The sequence below is a fragment of the Lissotriton vulgaris genome, chromosome 12 (assembly GCF_964263255.1).
Source record: "Lissotriton vulgaris chromosome 12, aLisVul1.2, whole genome shotgun sequence".
NCBI lineage: Eukaryota > Metazoa > Chordata > Amphibia > Caudata > Salamandridae > Lissotriton > Lissotriton vulgaris.
The window spans coordinates 258,640,327-258,659,647 of NC_141700.1; the positions used below are offsets into that span (position 1 = coordinate 258,640,327).

General features: G+C 43.2%; 1 pseudogene; it reads right to left on the reverse strand.

Annotated features, from left to right (window-relative positions):
* Positions 1-5,464: 5,464 nt before the first annotated feature.
* LOC147673910 (small COPII coat GTPase SAR1A pseudogene) lies at positions 5,465-6,518 on the reverse strand (annotated as a pseudogene).
* Positions 6,519-19,321: the final 12,803 nt, after the last annotated feature.

Consider the following 19,321-nt stretch of genomic DNA (forward strand, 5'->3'; position numbering starts at 1 on the left):
ACATTGGATGAAGACAGCGAAGAGGGTGAGTTCTGTGATGCAACGGCGGTATGGGATGATTATATGATACTGCTTTCTTCGTCACCAACTCCTCCTCCGGTGGACTCTCCCCAGGGGATATAGGATGATTTCACAATCTACTTGAGCGGGCAGCAAAATGATTTACCCTCCTAATGCCAATAAAACAGTCAAACTGTTTTTTGTATGACTTTAAATAGCTATTACATAAATTAGTCAGAGCTATCCGTATAATTGACTACATCTGGACAGAGGGCATACAATTATGAAAACACCAGTGTCTGTGCTGGCATTATTACCACGCTTGGATGAAAAATATAAGGCCCCTGAAGACATCCCATCATGTCTCACAGGTTACCCTAGGCTGGCCTCGGTAGTCACACAAGAGGCTCAATGCTGCTATAAAAATTCCTCTGCTCAACTCTCAGCACCCCCAGATAAGGATGATAAACGCCTAGACACCATTGGCAAGCCTTTCTCCACTATGAAAGCTCTCACAGTATGAGCGTTGATTTACTTGGCAATATTAGGGAGGTAAACCGACAAATATGGTCAGATATTTCTTCCTACATCAATCAGCTCCCCAAGGACGTTAGAGAAGAAGCCAGTAAAATCCTTCAGGAAGGAGAATGGTCATCAAGCAAAATCATTGACTGTGCAATGGAGGGGGCTGTCACAGGGTTCAGGCAGTTGGCGGACGCAGCCATTCTCGAACGACAAGGTTGGCTTATGGTCACATTCTTCTGCCCTGTATCCAGAATAAAATCCTGGACCTTCAATATGACAGAGAGGGGCTTTTTGGGAAACACGTGGTGGAGGCCCTCCAAGCTTTCGAGGTGGACACGGATACAGCCAAGTCTTTACGGAACTTACCGTTCCAAAAGCTGCCTTTTCGAAACTCTAGAGGCAGAGGACAACATTCCTACAGAGGGAGTATCAGCAATACCGTTATCGTTTCGTTTCGTTTTTGTTTGAAAAGCTTTATTTCGGTACATTGACCATAAAAGCATCACAAGAATTAATAAGACATATATCATTACCACAGGAATTAACAACATTGGTACAGTTTTGGATCCAGTCGCCATAGTGCAAACAGTTAAAATAAAGTGCAAGTGCGTATGGTCAATACTTATACACAGGAAAGAAAATTAAGAACAATACTAAAAACCACAATGGGTAATACAATTTTTTTTAAAACAAGAGGAAATGCTCTCTTGTCTTTTTAAAAAAGTCACAGTTAAAAGTTAGTTACCATAGGTCATTTTAAAAGTATTAGTAAACCTGAGCAGACCGTGTACTACATTCGGCCACTACACGGAAGGCTCCAGAAACTTCTTCCTCATACACCACATTGAGAATAAAAAACGGGAAACAGAGTAGTCTATTGGGAGGTGGAGCTCAGTTTTCAATATTCTATAGGCCTCGCTAAAGTGTCTTGTGCCCATGTTCTTACAAATTTGTACAAGCCAGCGTCTTCTTTGGCGACCTATAGGAGTCACACTGGAAAAGAGCATGCACCTCCGTTTTGTCCACTAGACCACATGCAGGCCGTTCAATCATAACCTGTCCCCCCCATTTTTTAACATCCGATCGTAGGGGGAGGCTCCCAAACCTGAACTGGAAAAACTATTTTCGTGCCAACACTGGTTGGATGCTATCTAGGATGGGCTCTGCCTGGTAGATATTTTTAATTGTAAGGAATTCGCTTGTCAGCCGTCCCGATGAAGAGCTACGCATCATCTTGGAAAGCCGGTATTCCCTATAGGCAGTCACCAGTGTGTTCCTACTTAGTGATTGTGATACGGTTTGGGGCTCATCCCACACATCTAGACGTCCCAATTCCATACATAGCGCCTTAAGGTGCCTCAACCAGGGTATCTTGCCCACCCCTTTCAGCCCCAATATCTCAGTTAATTTCTCACTATACGGGGCTAGCTCGGGGGTACTCCATAAACGTCTCCAGAAGGTCAGTGGTCTAAGTGTGGCATCCTCGGCAATTGGTCTGATTCCTAGGTCCATTCTCAGCGGGATCAGATGAGTGCTTTTGGGGAGGCTAAGAAGCTGTCTGATGAATGCATTCTCAGTGCGTTCAAGGGATACAAGTGCACAATGGCCCCAAATTTCTGCACCATATAACGCAGCACTTCTTGCCTGTGCCCTATAGGCTCCATAGGTGCGTAGACCTGCTTGTGTGATGCCCCCTTGAAGAATTTATGGATACCTCCCGACACCTGGGTAAGCTTCAAGTTACACTTATTAATCTGCGCTCCCCAGTCCATACTCTCCGTCAGGGTAATGCCAATGTAGTCAAAAGACCACCACTCTTTCGAGTGGTTGGTCCCCCAGGGTTGAATTGCTGCATGTGCTTTTACCGCCATTAAAGACCATATATTTGGTCTTCTGAAGGTTAATCTCCAAGCCCCGATGTTTGCAGAAGACAACGAAGTTGTTGAGCGTCCTCTGGATCCCCATAGGGGACTTGGCCAGCAACAACATGTCGTCTGCAAACATCAGGGCTGGTACACTGTGCCCTGCCAGTTTGGGGTCATCAATATTAAGACCTTTATTAAGGTGGTCAATGAGCCCATTAGCAAATAAGGCGAAGAGTGTTGGAGCAAGGACACATCCCTGGTGGACTCCTCGCATGACTGGGATTGGGGATGTAAGATTGCCATGTTTGCCGTACCTGATTTGGGCATAATTGCCCTCGTGCAGGCGAGCAAACAAATGGCAAAGGTAGACCAGGACCCCCATCTCTAAAAGGATCTACCACAGTCTCTTTCTGGGGACCAGGTCGAACTCAGATTTCAGATCCACAAATATTAAGTATAGAGTGCCACTCTCTATACTCACGATCTTCCAGTGAATCATTTGTAATCTGAAAATCTGGTAGACCGTAGATGTCCGTGCTTTAAATCCAGCTTGGAGTGGAGTTAAAATGCTGTGATCCTCCATCCATTTGTGTAAACGCTCAAGGAGAACACGAGCGAACATTTTTTGGGTTACATCCAAAAGGCTTATGGGCCGATAATTGGATGGCAGGAGTGGGGACCCTTTTTTAAAGATGGGTATAATTTCAACCCCCCGCCCATGTGGAGGGCATGGGGACAGGATTCCCATCCGTTGAATCCTGGTTTTTGCCCGTTGATAGGCAGATATTTATGTGAAGGCATTATGATCACTATCACTGCAGGGACTAATAATAAATCCAAGTGCCGTTATCCTTATTCCTCAACAAACACACAATCATATCGTCTGCAGTACCAGCAGAAACCACCACCTCCACTGGGTTGGAAATCATCAGATTTTCAGACCTCAGGCATGTAAGTACAAATGAAGTGACTTGGCAACAATTACTTATTTACAGTAGTCACATTATAAAAGACATCTTGTGCTCCATATAAATTAAGGCAAAAGCAATTGGAGTCAAGACATAGTGTGTCGACGATGTTTCAATCCCCACTAGCATGGGGGCGACATCCTCAGCACTGAAGGAATTATGCCTGATAATGGGGCGCTCAATTCTTTCGCCAACCTGGTAGGAGGGGGCAGAGTCCGGATGCCAACCCTAATCCAGCCTGAATCAGCACAGGAGATGATGGAGAGTACAATGACCCCTGCCTGAGAGTGGACGACAATGGAGGGATGACAAAAGCATCCTGTCGAAACCGGCGATGGTGCAATAATAGGAGGGTCCTTAATGTGAAGAAATAGCGGTGTGCCAATGTAACCGTGGTCATGGAGCTGATAGACGGCCAGTTATTTTAGAAGCATTTTGCGTGGAATAAACTCTTTCATGATAAAACACACTTTGGTCAAACAATTTAAAATTAAGGTTTTTGGGACAGAAAACATAATAGAATTTTGATGCACCACAGTTTGTACCGAACCATTACTTCAACTGCCTTTATTTTGACATTGACACCCCCTGGATAAGGTTCCTCAATTATCTATTATTGGAATTAGGATAATAAATTAGCCAGTACACAGTACCAATGAATCTGGCGATGGCCAGGACCCAAAGTTAAAGTAATTATAGTAGAACCACAGGTAAGAAAGGGACAAAGGTGAGGATAGAAAGAGGTAAAAAAGCAAAAAAAAAAATATTATTAAAAAAACAGTTTCTATCTAGTCGTGTTTTGGTGTTACTTCTCTATCAAATAGTAGCAGCAACATGCAGAGTTTGAAGGCTCGCGGGATTTGCAGCTCACCTTGCAATCCAGAAGGATAAAAAATGACAAAGCAGGGGATCTGGAATATAGCCTCCATTTTAGGACATCATCATTCTCACCTCTAACTCCCCATTCTTGTTTCGCTCACAAGTGAATGCAGTGGTGTGAATCTGTTTTGCCATACTACGCATGCTGAGAAAGTTTCTGTATTTCCTGGCCCTTATTTATGAGGCCTTGCGTCAGTTTTGCGCCGCCGGTGCGTCACTTTTTGTGACGCACCAGTGGCGTAAAATATGCGCCTTGTTGCGCCATACTTAGAAAGTGACGCATCTAGGTAGATGCGTCACTTTTTAAACCCCTGCGCCACATTATACCTGCGTCAGGTATAATGTATGCAGAAGGGGCGTTCCCCCGCAAAAAGCCTCGTAATAGTGACGCAGTGAAATCTATGATATTTCACTGCGTCACTTTTAGGATGCTGTTGCGTCAAAATCTTGCGCCTGCCTCACAGCAGGCGTAAGACTGACGCAAGCCCTTTCACATGGGGCTTTCCCCATGTGAAAGGACGCATTGCTGGAGTTGCGTCAATTTTGTGACACACTCGAGCAATGCGTCACTTTTGCGCTTAGTCAGAAATACTGACGTATCTGTAAGTCCTTGCGACATGATGCGTCATACATTAAATATGACGCATCAGGAATGTCGCAAGGAGTGCGCAGTGAAAAGTGACGCATCGCTGTTTTCACGCAGCGATGCGTCACTTTTTTTTCAGGTTTCCACACTTGCATTTTTAAAACTGTATTTAAAGAATTAGGCACATTCCGTTATATACACGCAGGCACCTAACATTTTCTTAGCCATCCTAGAAAGGCTGCTGCTTTAAATGTATAAATCATTAACTACAAAATATGCAAGAGGAAAAAATGTCACGGAAAACCAAACATGATTTGTTTGCTCTCGTGTTAATGGGATCTGCTGCAGACCTCTATTGTCATCCACATTGTACTGCCACTATACCGAAGATTGGCAACACCTAATCTGCATTAACTGTATCTGCACTCCACCACAGGAACCACAGGTCAATGGAGGGCTTTAGAAGTGTATGTAAAATGGGAACAAAATACACACACCAAAAACAGAATGCAGTGTGATCACTTTGCTGAGTTGTACAAATTGCCCACCTAAAACAAGGGAGCTCAGAAACACGAAATGCTTTGTTGAACATGCTGGCGCACTTCCATGTAAGAACCCAAACAGGGGTGCAAAATCGTTATCCTAAACATGATAGTCACTTTAGGATCCTGCAATATATTTGTATTGCATTAAATATGCATGTATAAAAAAAAGAATAGCCAAATATAAACTCCAGACCAAATGAGATGTTAAAAAAACACAAAACATAAGGAAACAGTTTACAGTGACACTTCTTTAAAAAATAGAATTGCTTGCTTATTAATTCAATTTTGAAATGTGACCACTGATTGGCCAACAGATTTCTGGGTGTGGTTTGTTTTTAAGTTGGTGCTATTTGTTCTGAATACCAGTTTTGGTTGGCTAGTCTTCCACATTCTGACTGAGAAGCCGGAGGAAGATGGGAATGGGGTCAGTTCAGCGGTATAGAGCTCTGTATATTTTGTCACTCTTCATGTCCGTTGCCATTCAGGAGATCAATTGATGTACTGGGAAAGCCAATGGAATCCCTCGCCATAACCCTGCCTCTTGAGTACGCTGCACATGAACACTTCCATTGGGCGCACATTCAGATCCTTCAGTGGCACGTTACCCTTTCCTGTGGTCTGTCCATATAATCCAAACTTTTTCAGGAGCTTCTCTTCGCTGATTGCTTCAGGCCGGTCTATTTTATTACCCAGAATTAGGATTGGCACATTGGATATTGTTTCATCAGTCATTAATTCATTAAGCTCAAATTTGGATTCCTCGAGGCGCTGAAGGTCTGCACAGTCAACAAGAAAGACTATTCCATTAATAGCAGGTAGATAATTCTTCCACACCCGTCGGGCTTGTTCGTGCCCTCCAAGATCAAAGGTTGTGAAAATCATCCCTGCAATGGTCAGCTCTTCTGATGTTGGATGTAGTGTTGGGACATGTTGGCCAAGTCGATCATCTTTGAGCATTTGCAGTAGAGTGGTTTTGCCAGCGTTATCCAAGCCCAAGAACACTAGTTTTCCAGATTTGTTATACAAACCTAGAAATTGCAGCACACTGCTGAAGCCATTGTAGATCCATTCAAAGATGAAAGACATTTCCACTTCTGTTAGCTCTCCCGGTTGGCTTCTCCTCCGGGCAGTGGCGGCTCCAATCCCGGGGCCTTCGGGATAGAATCAATAGAATGAATCTATTGATGAACATGTTACAGCACTTAAAAAACTTGCTTTAGATTGTAGATTTGGTGTCATCCAAGAAGAGTTAGTTAGAGATCAAGTTGTTATGCATGTTTTGATTCATCCATCCACGATAGGTTATGGGTTAATGGCGTCAACCCTTTGAAAGATGTTCTTCCGTTTGCCAGGAAGGCTGAGATGTCTGGTAAATGTGCCAAGGTTCTTAAGAAAGAGAACCTTGCATCTGAGCAACAGGAAACTGTTGCCAGGGTTCTTTCTAACAAAACCAAAGTCATCTCTTCTAGTAGATCTTCTGTTAAAAAAGACGTAAGTTCTAGCAAAAAAGAAGTAAGATGTTTTTGGTGTGACAGTAAATACCATCTTGCTAATGATGTCCTGCTATCAAGCAAAAACATACTATTTGTGGGCAAGTTGGTCATTTCAGCCGAGTTTGTAACACTTAAAAGCCCAATAGGGACAAAGTCAAATGCATTGAGGAGGGTCCTTTATCTTCCTCTAATGAGGATAGTGATGATGATGATTGTAAAGTATTAAGTCCTAATGGTAAAGTTGTTCTCAACATTTCTTACAGTGATGACTCCAGCAAGCCAATGTGTTGGATGTCAATGGGAGCGGTTAATTTGCACATTGCTGTGAATTCAGGGTCTCCTTTCACTATTGTTAATGAAGCAGTATGGACCAAAAATTTGTTGAAAAACTGGGTCTCAATTTATTTCATGCTTCTATCGCTCCGGAAAGCTACACTGGTGAATCCATTGGTTTACTTGGTTTTAGGATCCTCATCTTTAGGTTCAAGAACAGGAGTGCTGTTTGCAAGCTTTATGTATCCAAGAAGGGCCCTTCTGTTCTTGAATGGAAGGATCAAAGAAAACTAAATATCATTCTGGATCCTAATAGCGTTGAACAGGTTCTAGTTTTAGATGAAGGTGAATGCTTAGGCAAGACTGTCTGTAATGATTTTCCTGGTGTTTTTAGAGTACTTTAGGTAAATTGAATAGTTTTGAACACCATATCCACCTCAAACCTAATGCTTCTCCTAAGGTCCATAAACGTCGTAATATTCCTTTATCTTTTAGAGAAGAAGTGAAGAAGGAATTAGGCAGGTTGGTCAAAGATGGTGTCATCAAGCCTATCGAGTATGCTGAATGGATTTCTCCGTTGGTCGTTGCTGGGAAGGCCAACGGAAAGATCAGGGTATGCATTGACTTGCGCCATCTTAATGAAAACATTTTGGTAGACTAGTTTCCCCTTCAAAAAATTAGTGAAATGCTTACCAAAACCAGAGGCGTGAAGGCTTTTTCCACTATTGATTTGTCTCAAGCTTACCACCAAATTCCCTTTTCTGATGAGTGTAAAAACCTCACTGCTTTCATTTCTCACATTGGGTGCTTCCAATTCACCAGTATGCCGTTCGGTTTAGCCTCGACAGCCGCTGTTTTTCTTGTCATGAGCAAGAACATAGAACCAAACTCTTCCATGTATTATCCCTTTTGGGCACATTTGGATTAACAGTGGAATTTTCTAAGTGTTTGTTTGCTGCTAATAGTGTGACTTATCTAGGTCATGACATCAGTGCTGTAAGCATTCATCCCAAATCTAAACTTGTTTGAGCTATTTCTGATTCCCCAAGTCCCAAAAATAAGGACAAAGTCAAATCCTTTTTGGGTCTCGTTGAGTTTTTTTCTGAGTTTGTGGACAAAACTTTTCTAGCAGAACTTTTCATATTAGGCAATTACACAAACTCAGATTGAATTTTGTTTGGTCTTCCATTTGTCAAAAGGAATTTTTAGACATTAAAAATGCCATCTCTGCAGCTCCTGCCCTCCAGGGTTTTGACCCTTCTGGTAAGAATATAATCACTATCGATGCTAGTGGTACTGGTATTGGTGCCGTTCTTTCTCAAGTTTGTGAAGATGGTTGTGAATCCATTGTTCCTTATGCTTCTAGGTCCTTGTCTCCTGCAGAATGTAAATATGCTGTTATTGAATGGGAGGTTGTTGCTTGTGCTTGGGCCCTAGAGCATTTTCACACTTTTGTCTGGGGCAGTGAAGTCACCAACAAATGTGATCATAAACCTTTGGTCAAAGTTTTGTCCAATGTTAGTATGATTAATGTTTCTGCTAGATTAGCAGGTATCTCCATGAGATTACTAGATTTTCTCTACAAGGTTGAATACTTACCTGGTAAGAAAATGCAGTTGCTGATTTTCATTCTAACTTACCGGCCAAATGGTTAAGAACCAGGATGACCTCATGGATAGTGTTCAGGTTGCTTGGTTGTGGGACCATGGTTTGGAATCTTTCTCTTAAGAGGAGTGGAATGAAGCTTTGATCAAAGATAAGTGTTTAAATAAAGTTATGGATTTTTTAGCAAAGTTTGGCCTCACAAAATGGATGTGAATTTAAAGCTTTCTAGGAGGTCAGAGATGAGCTATCGATTTTGGATGGTAACGTAAGAGGTGATAAGTTGGTTCCTCCTATAAATCTCAGAAGTCAATTAATTTATATATGTCACAATAGACAAATAGGCATCTTGAAAACCAAGTGTATTGTTAAAAGTAGATTATAGTGGCCTGGTTTGGACATTGAAGTTGAGAGAGCAGTTAGAGATCGTGGTTTATGTTTGTCGGCTGACAAAACTCTCAAGACTTTGAGACCCCCCATGGGTGATTTTATGTGTTCAGAGTCACCTTGGGGGCATGCTGCTGTGGACATCATGGGTCCTGTGGCAGTTCTGGGAAGTATGTTATCTCAATGATGGATATGTTTTCAAAGTGGCTGGTGGCCAAAGTTCTCAAGAAATTGGATACGGACACTGTTATAATTTTTTTAATGAAGTTTACCTCAGTGAAGGCACCCCTGCCCTCATTATCAGTGATAATGGTGTCCAATTTACTTCCGATGTCATGACTCAGTATTTGTCGAAATGTGATATACAACACAAGACTACTTCTTTGTACAACCCTAGCGGCAATGGTCTTGTGGAAAGGTACAATAGGATTTGAAGGGTACCATTCGGTTGGCTTTTAAGAATAGCATTCTGTGGGAGACTCAGATGTTCAAAATGCTCTGGTCTTACAGGGTTTCTGAAGTTAATGCCACAAAATGTCCTCCCTTTGAGCTAATGAGAGGAAGGAAGCCCAGAGCCAAGTGGTACCCAGGTTGGATTAAAAGTTGTGAGGATGTGAATTGGTCTTCTTCTCAGGTTAAGAACAATTTATTTCTCAAACATGACAAGTACAAGGAGTTTTATGACCGCAAGCACAATACCCAACAGACTAAGCATTTTGTCGGCCATTGGGTCAGAATCAAGAAACTAGGTTTTGTTCCTAAAAAGTGCAAGCAAGTTTTTTGAGCCACAACACATTGCTGAAATGAGGAAAAATACAATTATTTTGGATAATGGCAAGTGTTGGAATCTCAAAAGTGTTGCTTTATGTAAGCAGTTTGATAAGAACCACATCAAGGGAGCTTCTACATTCAGTTCATGTCCTGATTCTCCTGTTGCACCTGATTTTGTTGCGACAAATATTTTGTTTATGTTGACTTCTCTGATACCCTGCAGGATTCTCTCGCCAAGCAAAGCAAAGTCATCATGTCGCAAGATGTTTCTCAGAAGGAGGATACTAACACCCTGGGAAAAAGGATCATCAAACGTCCTATGGCTTTAAAAGATTTTATTTTCGACTAACTCTTGGGAGGAGAAGATGTGTAATGTGTCTTCCTTTTCCTTTTCCCTCATGGAGGCTCTTGTGAGGAACTCCACGAGGGAAGGTTAGAATACTAGCTACATAATAAAAGGTTTGGGTTTAAACCTTTTCTGTTTGCGTAGAGTTGGTCTGACAGTTGACAGTTGCATCTGTTCCTGACAGACCGGCTGCTGCGTTGTCTGGTTGATGATTTGAATTAAACTTCTTTTGACAAACTTACCTCGTGTGAGATTCACTTCTGGACTCTGCACTTTTTACATTGCTAACCAGTGCTAAAGTGCTTAGTCTCACTCCCACAAACATGGTATAATTGGACTGTACCTAATTGGCACAATGATTTAACTTGTTATTCACTAGTATAGTGATGCCACATATACCTAGGGCCTGTAAATTAAATGCTAACAGTGGCCTGCAGCACTTATTGTGCCACACACTAAAATAGTGTTTTAAAAAATGTCTCAGACCCATCACTGCAGCTTGTAGTGCAGTTTAAAACTGCAATTTCGACCGGGCAAAATAAAAGACACCTTCTTTTTTCATACATATAAGCCACCCCTAGAGTAGGTCCTAAAGGCTCATGGGACAGCATTAAAAAAGTAGGACATTTGGGGTTAGGTTTTATAAGTTTGACATGTAATGGTAGTGAAAAACTCCTAACGTCGTTTTTCACTTCTGTAAGGCCTACCTCTCTCATTGACTAACATGGATTACCGTTGTACATTTAATAAGTGATAACTTTTAATTAGGAGCAGATAGAAACATGGTGTTTACACTCAAATGAATTGTAATTTAATATCCTCTTTAATGGTAAAGTTGGATTTTAAGTGACAATTTTGACCAAACAATGTGCGCCTTCTGCCTGTGTCCCAGGTCACATTGGCATTTTTTTGTCCTAACAATGTGCACCTTCTGCCTGTGGTAAACCAAGTGGGTTGCTGAACTGTTCCTTAGGAAAAGGGGAATTAAGTGTATCTGGCGTGACCGGAGGTGTAGATGAAACACCTTTGGGCATCCATTTTGTTGGATGTATTTGCCTCACACACCCATATGGGTGTCATGCTTCATCATAGGCGTTGCTCCTCGTCGGGGAGGCGGTGCAATCCCCGACGGGCTCACCTCTGAGAGGGGCTCTTTGGCGGAGATCTTTTGTATCCAACTGCCTTATGGTGAAGTGCGGGTGTGTGGGTTGAAGTAGCAAGTTGCCTAGGGGAGTGATTTAAAATGTAGTGGGGGGTACCGGAAACTATTTTATTCTGGGGGTCCCCCACTGCAATTAAAGACGTGAATCTAACTCGCTAGGTGCCAATCGGTTAGGTATAGTGGCCCTAGATGAGATTAGAGAAGGATTTGGTCGACATGTTTCTCGCGTATGGCCGTTTGCCCGCGATTCATCAGGACCAATAAGTGATAAAAACTACATTCAATCAACAACATGCTAGTGTCATGTGTGTAGTGTGGGTTTAGTTTACCTCTGTGGCTTTATCCTATGCCTAAACGGGGAATAAAAATACAGAATTAATAGCATTTCGTTTCCACCAGAAAGCATACATGGTCAGGGCCAGGACAAGAACACAGTGTGTCATGCTAGTGGTGGTGAATTTCAACTAGCGTCAGAATAACGTGACTGTGTTGTTGCAGCGTGCAGTGTAGCTATCACACACACACTGTGTAAGTGAAAAGGGTGCTTTATATTAAAAACAATGGTATAAAAAACAGCAGCAGTCTCGCAGGAGACACCATACATTTCTTATTGTGTGGCCAGATGATGTTAAAAAGTGCTCACTTCATGTGTATAATGACATTACAGACTACTGCCTGACTCACCTAATGGTCAGGGATTAAATGCCACATGAACGTTCGGCGGGTTGGTACATCGGGGTTGAACCTTCAAGTATGGCTAGAGGGGAGACGTATAGTATGGCAAAAAAGAGGCTACAGTTAAAGTAATCAGAGCCCTCTTAAGGACCGGGATCAACTCTAGCTGAGCGGGGTTGTTGGGGACCCCCGCACTGTCCTACAGGGATGCTCCTTACCTCATACTTCCTGTGTCCTCGCAGATTCACCTACCCATCGCCGCCGAGCTCGGATAGATGGTGGAGCTCGGTGGCGCTCACTATTTGTAGTTGTGAGCGTCAGGGAGCTGCGCCCGTCCCCGCCCCCTGTATTAGGTCAGGTGGTTCGGCTTGTTTAAGAAGACGGCCATTACAGAATGGGTTCGTTGGGCGTAAAATGTGGACAATTAAGATGTTTGGTATTGGTCTACGGGGGTGATCTGCTGTATCATTAAAAACCAGTAACTAATTGTTGGCAAGTAGAAGGTACATTTATTAGTATTGTATGGAGCAAGCAAAAATGGCAATAGCGGAGAGCAGGTTTCAGTTCCTTATATAAAATTCCAATGTGGAATATGTGAGACAAGGGTTGGCTGGTCTAAAGAGAGTGCCAAGGAATATCCTCATTGAGGCTTCGACTATCGGAAGATAAGCGGTGGACCCACCTTTGTTCTTTCCGAAATAAGGCTTGTTTGGGGCAATTAGGGCTGGATTCTAACACAACCCATTTCAGTGAGTCTGCGCTGTGGTTGGACTCCACATAGTGTTTGCACATCTTGGTGTGTGTTTTCTTACAGCGGAAATTGCTGCGATGTTCGATAATGCGGGTTTTGATTGGGCGTGTCGTCATTCCAATATACTGCAATCCGCAAGGGCATATCAACATCTAAATACAGTGGGAGGTGTTACAGTTAGTATGCCCCCTGAGTTCCCAGTTGAAAGTGTCAGAGAGTTGTATCGTTTTGTGTATTGTTGTATATCTACACACCCCACAGTAGCCACATGGATAATGACCCTTGACCGGCGGTAGATGCCACAAAGCTTGTTGAGTACCCTTCTTGGTTGTTTTTGGTCTTGTATTGATCAAGATATCTTTTACATTCTGCAATCTTTTGAACACAAACCTTGGTTGTTCTAGACTCAGGTTGCCTGTATTCAAGATGCCCCAGTGGCGTTTGATCACATTTTTGATTTTGTTTGACACGGGGTGAAGGTTGTAACACAGGTAATAGGTTGATTCTCGACCGGTATTACCTCCCGTTGTTCTAGTAAAGCCTCTCGATGGTTGTTTCTGGCTCGTTTTTGTGCTTTCAAGACCTCCCTCCTCGGGTAACCCCTGTCCAGTAGATTTCTGGATAGAATTACTGATTCTTTCTTGTAGTCTGTAAGATCGCTGCAATTTCGCCGGATACGGAGAAATTGTCCGAAGGGCAGGTTGGAGCTTAAGGCCTTTGGGTGATGGCTCGTATAGTGGAGCAAGCTATTCCGGTCGGTAGGCTTTCTATACATGGTGGTGCTGAGTGATCCCTCTTGTAGTTTTATTGTTAGATCAAGGAAAGCAATTTCCGTAGGTGAAGCAGACATTGTGAAGTGTAGATAGGGGTTGAGAGTGTTCACCCATTCGAAAAAGGCCTCATGTGAGGACGATGGTCCAGTCCATAAGATCAGAATATCGTCTATAAACCGCCTCCACATCTTGATGTTGTCAAGGAAGGGGTTGGACTGATGGTGTATATGTCTATCTTCAAATTCTGCCATGTAAAGGCATGCCACTGAAGGGGCAAAAGTACTGCCCATCGATGTACCTTGGGTTTGATGGAAATATTGCCCCTTGAATTCGAAGTAATTCTCCGTAAGTGCTAAAGTGGCACATTCCATAATGAATGCAGGTGGGGTGTTTGAGCTCCAGGTTTCAAGCCTGAGTCTTTCCTCTATTACTTCTAGTGTGGCCCTCTGAGGAATATTTGTATAGAGGGCCTCCACATCGAGAGTAATCAAGAGATTGATCTGCCCGGTGTCCTGGATAGTGTCCAGTAGGCGCAAGACATCTGCCGTGTCTTGAATGAATGAGGGGATGCGTCTTACCAGGGGTTGCAGGAAATGATCACAAAATTGTGAAAGTGGTTCCAAGACGGAGTCGATCCCCGAGACGATCGGTCTCCCTGGTACCGGTCTGGTTTCTTTATGGATCTTAGGAAGGATGTAGAAGTAGGGGACCCTGGGATCTTTTTTCATCAGGAATTCCGCCTCTTTTTTGCTGATCCACTGTTCACATTCTGCACTGTCCACCAGGCCCGTAATTATGGTCTGTAGACGGGCTGTTGGGTCACCAGGGATAGGTGTGTAATAGCGTCTATCGTTTAGTTGCCTTGTGCATTCCAGATCATAGTCTACAGTGTTCATGAGGACTGTAGCGCCACCCTTGTCCGCCTGTTTGATGGTAATCAGGGGATCTTCCGCTAGTGATTTGAGAATATTTATCTCATTCCGAGAGATATTGGAATGCTTTGCCTGCCGGTCTAATGTTTTGATGACTTTTAGTACGGCTTGTTCGTAGGTAAGGACTTCATTCGGAATCATCCCATTGTGGGGTGTAAAGGTTGAAGGGTTATGTAGGCCAGAATCTTCCATTCGATCACTGGACCTGCCCTCAAAAAAGGCCTTCAATCTAATTTTCCGGAAAAATGATTGGATTTCCCTAGTTTGTTGGAAGAGGTCAGTTTTTGGAGTTGGTACAAAGCCCAGTCCTTTTTGTAAAACGTGTTCCTCTCTCTCTGTCAGGAGTCGGTCTGACAGGTTTACCACCAGACTTATTTTTGTCCCGACCGGTTCGTGTTCCTCGTGTCCATTCCCTGGGGGCGTGCATCCTCCCACTGTACTTTCTTCTCTAGAGCGTTGCCTCGCTTTCGCCCTCGCCCTCTGCCCCAGCCTCTGCCTAAAAAAGGGGGGCGTATGGAACCTTGGGGGGCATAGAAAGGTGGATATTGCGGGGCAAAGGGTGGTTGGAAATGAGGAAATTGTGGATATTGCTAGATGGAAGGACCCATGGGGTGCCCTTGGTGTGGGAAACTCTGGAAACTCTGTTGTCCGCGTCCCCTGCCTCTTTTGCCCCTTAGTTGCATCTGGGGAGGGCAATACTCACCGCTACTTTCAGATCCACTGCTGGATCCCCTTCTAGAGGAAGTAGCACTTGAGTCCGAGTTGTAATTTGTTCCCGGGGGGACATATCCATCCTTTAAATAAGGGTATACTTTTTCCTTTGAAAACCTTTTGATATCCTTTTGTAATTTAATTACTTTCTGGTTCATTAGATATTCTTTGTGTTCCGCCATTTCTTTATTGAGTTCCGCCAGTTTCGTTTTAAAACCTGGATTTGGAGCCGCTGTTTTTAAAGCAGTCTCAGCTGCTTGAATGCGGACTAGGAGTTCATCTGCTAGGCGTTTAGCAGTGTTCACGATAAGGATGAGGAGATCATGGGTGCACTTCCATGAAATCTGCGACCATTCAATCTTAAATTGTCCATCCTCCCAGAAAATTTTGGGAAAGTTTTTAACAATCAAGCCATTGGGAGCAATTTTGGCTTTAAAGTATTCAGCCATCATTGTCCCATGTATGGTAATTCTAATCCACTCTCGTTTGAGATCTGACAAAGATTGCCATTCCGCTGTATTGCTCCCTGTGGCTGATTCTATGTCTATGCCAAGAAATGATGGTGTTCTCATGATTGCTGCTGCACCTTCTGCCTGTGTCAATGGGCCACATTGTCATTTTCTTTTCCTGTCAATGTGTGCCTTCTGCCTGTGTACTAGGTCACATGGCGGTGAATAGCTCTATTGTTGGAGTTTGTGTATTCCTTCCAGACAGTGAGACAAAAAAGGGCTAGATGTGGTCAGGATGGGCAATCCTGCCAGGATGACTGGGTGCATAGCTGGGCCTTGCCCTACTTACACCTCAAAGAGCTTGCCTCCAGCACACACAAAGGAACATGACACTAGTCATTTTCCTCCCCAGACTTCTTGGAGGCTTTACAGGAGAGGGAAGAACTTTCCAGCACCAGATGCGAGGGTAATATAGGGAATCCCTCCACCCTACTTCAAAGGCTGGCACCAGGTATACATATTGGACCTCCACATCCACTGTTCACTACACTCCTGGACCTGTGGACATTATAGAAGGTGGACTGCCTTGTTCCCCAAAGGACTGCCTGCTGCTTGAGGCATCCCTTGCTCCCAAGGGGACTGCTCTACTGCTATCAGAGGACTGCTTTGCTGCTTGAGGACTGTCTTTACCCCCAGAGGGCTGTCCTCCTGCTTGAGAACTGCCCTGATCTCTGGGAAGGAAACCTGGACTGCTCCTTTCTACCAGATGACTAATTCAGTGCATGCTTTATAGCTTTATAGCTCTAGTGTTAGCTTACTGGGCCTTCCATGGAATGGGCCCAACTATCTCTATGCCAGGATTCAGCAATACTATCCTCTCAGGGCACTGCATTTTGGGGAGGCACAGTTGATAGTGGTCCCTCACTTTGAAAGGCCTCCTTTTCTGTGCGGGTTGCCTTGATTTGAAATCAGCTCCCATTCCAACACAGAAATATGCCTAATAAGACTTTTTTTTGTAAGCTGCTAAAAACCCACTCGTTTAGCTCATAACTCTGTGCCCCTGACCTGTATCGGCCTGAGTGCTGGGACACTCTCTGAGTAGCTGTGCACTTTACAAATACGGTAATTCATTTATTCATCCCAAGCTACCTGAGTGACCCCAAGCATCAGTTTGCAGACCGCGTGTCTGAGCTGCAGAGACACAACAATCTCCTAAGGCCTTCCTGCAACTGCCCAACTGACCTGCTGCACTGGAGCTTCCTGAGGCCCTGGACTCTTAGCTGGCATCAGTTGAGCTCTTACTGTGAAGAAAGGTGAAATCCTAAAGTTTTGGTCTCCATCAGACCATGAACAGGCCCGTTCACACTGAGAATGCCGTCTGCAATGACTGCAGATGCAAAGTTCAAGTGAACCCAGCTTATTTTGCTATAGGGACCGACATCGACTGCTGACAATGCAAGATCTGCAATCTGCACTTCAGCAAAGGCTGTCTGGGGTGACCGCCAGTGCGAAATAACAGCAACAACCGTCTGCGATCCCTGATCAATTCTTCATGCAACAGCAATGACATCCCACGCTGCCCGGCCTCCTCTACAGGGTACAGCGATGATTATCAGCAGCGCTCTCCCTGCTTTTCACGGCCTCCTCCACCACAAACAGAATTCTTGCTGCCAGACTTTGAGAATGTAACTTTTTCAGCGGGACTAACCTGGTCCCTGTGTCCAGCCCACGCTCCAACTTGTTGAACCTGAACTTATGACTTTCCCCCAGTTCAGAACATCCAGATTACCACGTGTGGCGCTCTGTGCTTTTAGGTGCTACATCTACCTAAACCTTCAAAACTGCATATCTATGGTTCTACTGATTGGATTTTTGTTGTTTTGGTCTTATTTTATTTAATACATTTACTCTATCCTTTAAATTGGTTTGGGATGTTTGTGTCTGAGTTGTGTTTTAATTTTATTACTGTTTGCGTGCTACACAAATACTTTATACTTTCCCTCCAAGTTAATCCTAACTGCTTTTGTGCTAAACTACCAGAGGGATCAAAACATCTTAATTCAGTGACTTTTGTGGTTCACCCTGACAAAGATTGTTGTTGTTTCCTAGAAGAGGCTTCCAACCCCAGCCTAACAAATAACTTGATTTGTCACACCTTTCATCCCTCAAGTCCCAATCCCGATCCTGCGAAAATGATTTGGCAACTTGCCTCTTACAAATGACTTCTGTAATTTGTAAAATATACATTTGTCTTTTTAACTTTTTGTGTTAAACAAAACTACTCGACCAGAGTAATTTCAAACTAATTATTTTATATTATTTACATACTTCTAATTTATTCTCCACTCTCTCTAGTCTCAAACAATTGTCTGCCACCTTCAGCATAACTGGGATCTTCTAAAGTAAACCTTCTAGGTTGAAAAAGCTCTAAATGGACTTGAAATTGAGTGCAAGTCAATATTTACAAGCACCTTCAATTCACCAGCCCTGTATTTTGCTGAAATCATTAAGCAATCTTCCTTAAAAAAATGGCCATCTGACAGGTGAAACTGGAAAATGCAAGTTTTACATCAGCCCCCTTTGTTGGCAGATCAGACACTTTTGATATGGTCTTGATGAGCTCAGTGGGGCATGGGCTTTATATATTTTTGGGCCCCCTGTTTAGAACACATTTGATTTTATTATGCATTTTTTGCTCATTCAAGCCCTATTGATGCCAAACTTTATTGAACATGAAAACTTTCAGAAACAAGGGCTGCAAGCTCCAGTACACTGGTGTATGGCATAATAGCAAAAGTAAGCATGAATGAGCATAAATTAAGCCATTTCACTTTGCGACTGGATATAGTATTTTTCCGTCTGGCAATTGCCAAGATCTTTTGATTTCTAAAATGATATCTTTTATATACTTACTTATTTGGGGCTTTCGGTCAGTCCTCTTCGTTTGTTTGCTATCATACTTTTCAAATTTTGCTTCTGTCTATTAAAGCATACAGCATGGAGCAAAGCTTCAGCACCCTTCACCCATTACCTAATGTCATTCTGAGTGATGGTGGAGTAGCTACTATGGCAATGTGTGGTTTTTGAGACCCCAAAATGTTTTGCTTTTAGATGATGTTGTATGTTTTCCAAGTGACACGAACGCAGTAGCTTCTCCAACAGTACAGTTTGACAAACCAATGACTAAACAAAACAAGTTTTGTCAAAGCAGAAACACTGGCAGCCATAGTCAGAATAGTTGTCTTTGCTATTGCTTGTCACGACTTTAGCAATTACATTTTATGTGAAATTCAGTGTTTAATTAGTCTTATTCTCCCATTGCTGAAAAGACACTTTAATGATGACTTAGATAATATTTAGTGTACGCATGGACAACTCCTGCACATGGTAATCGCAAATACACCACACTTCATTACTGGGGTTCTTGCTGCAAGAGTAAAAATCAAAGCACTAATTTGATAACGTATACACTTCTTACCTCGGGAGACAGGAGGAGGGCAGAGAGATAAACAGAAAAGTATAGGAAGAGCTGGGAACTAGAGGCAGATGGAGGTAGAGAATGAGATGAGATAAAGAGATAAGGGAGATTGTCAGAGACATAAGGCAAAAGAGACCGCCACCTTCCATC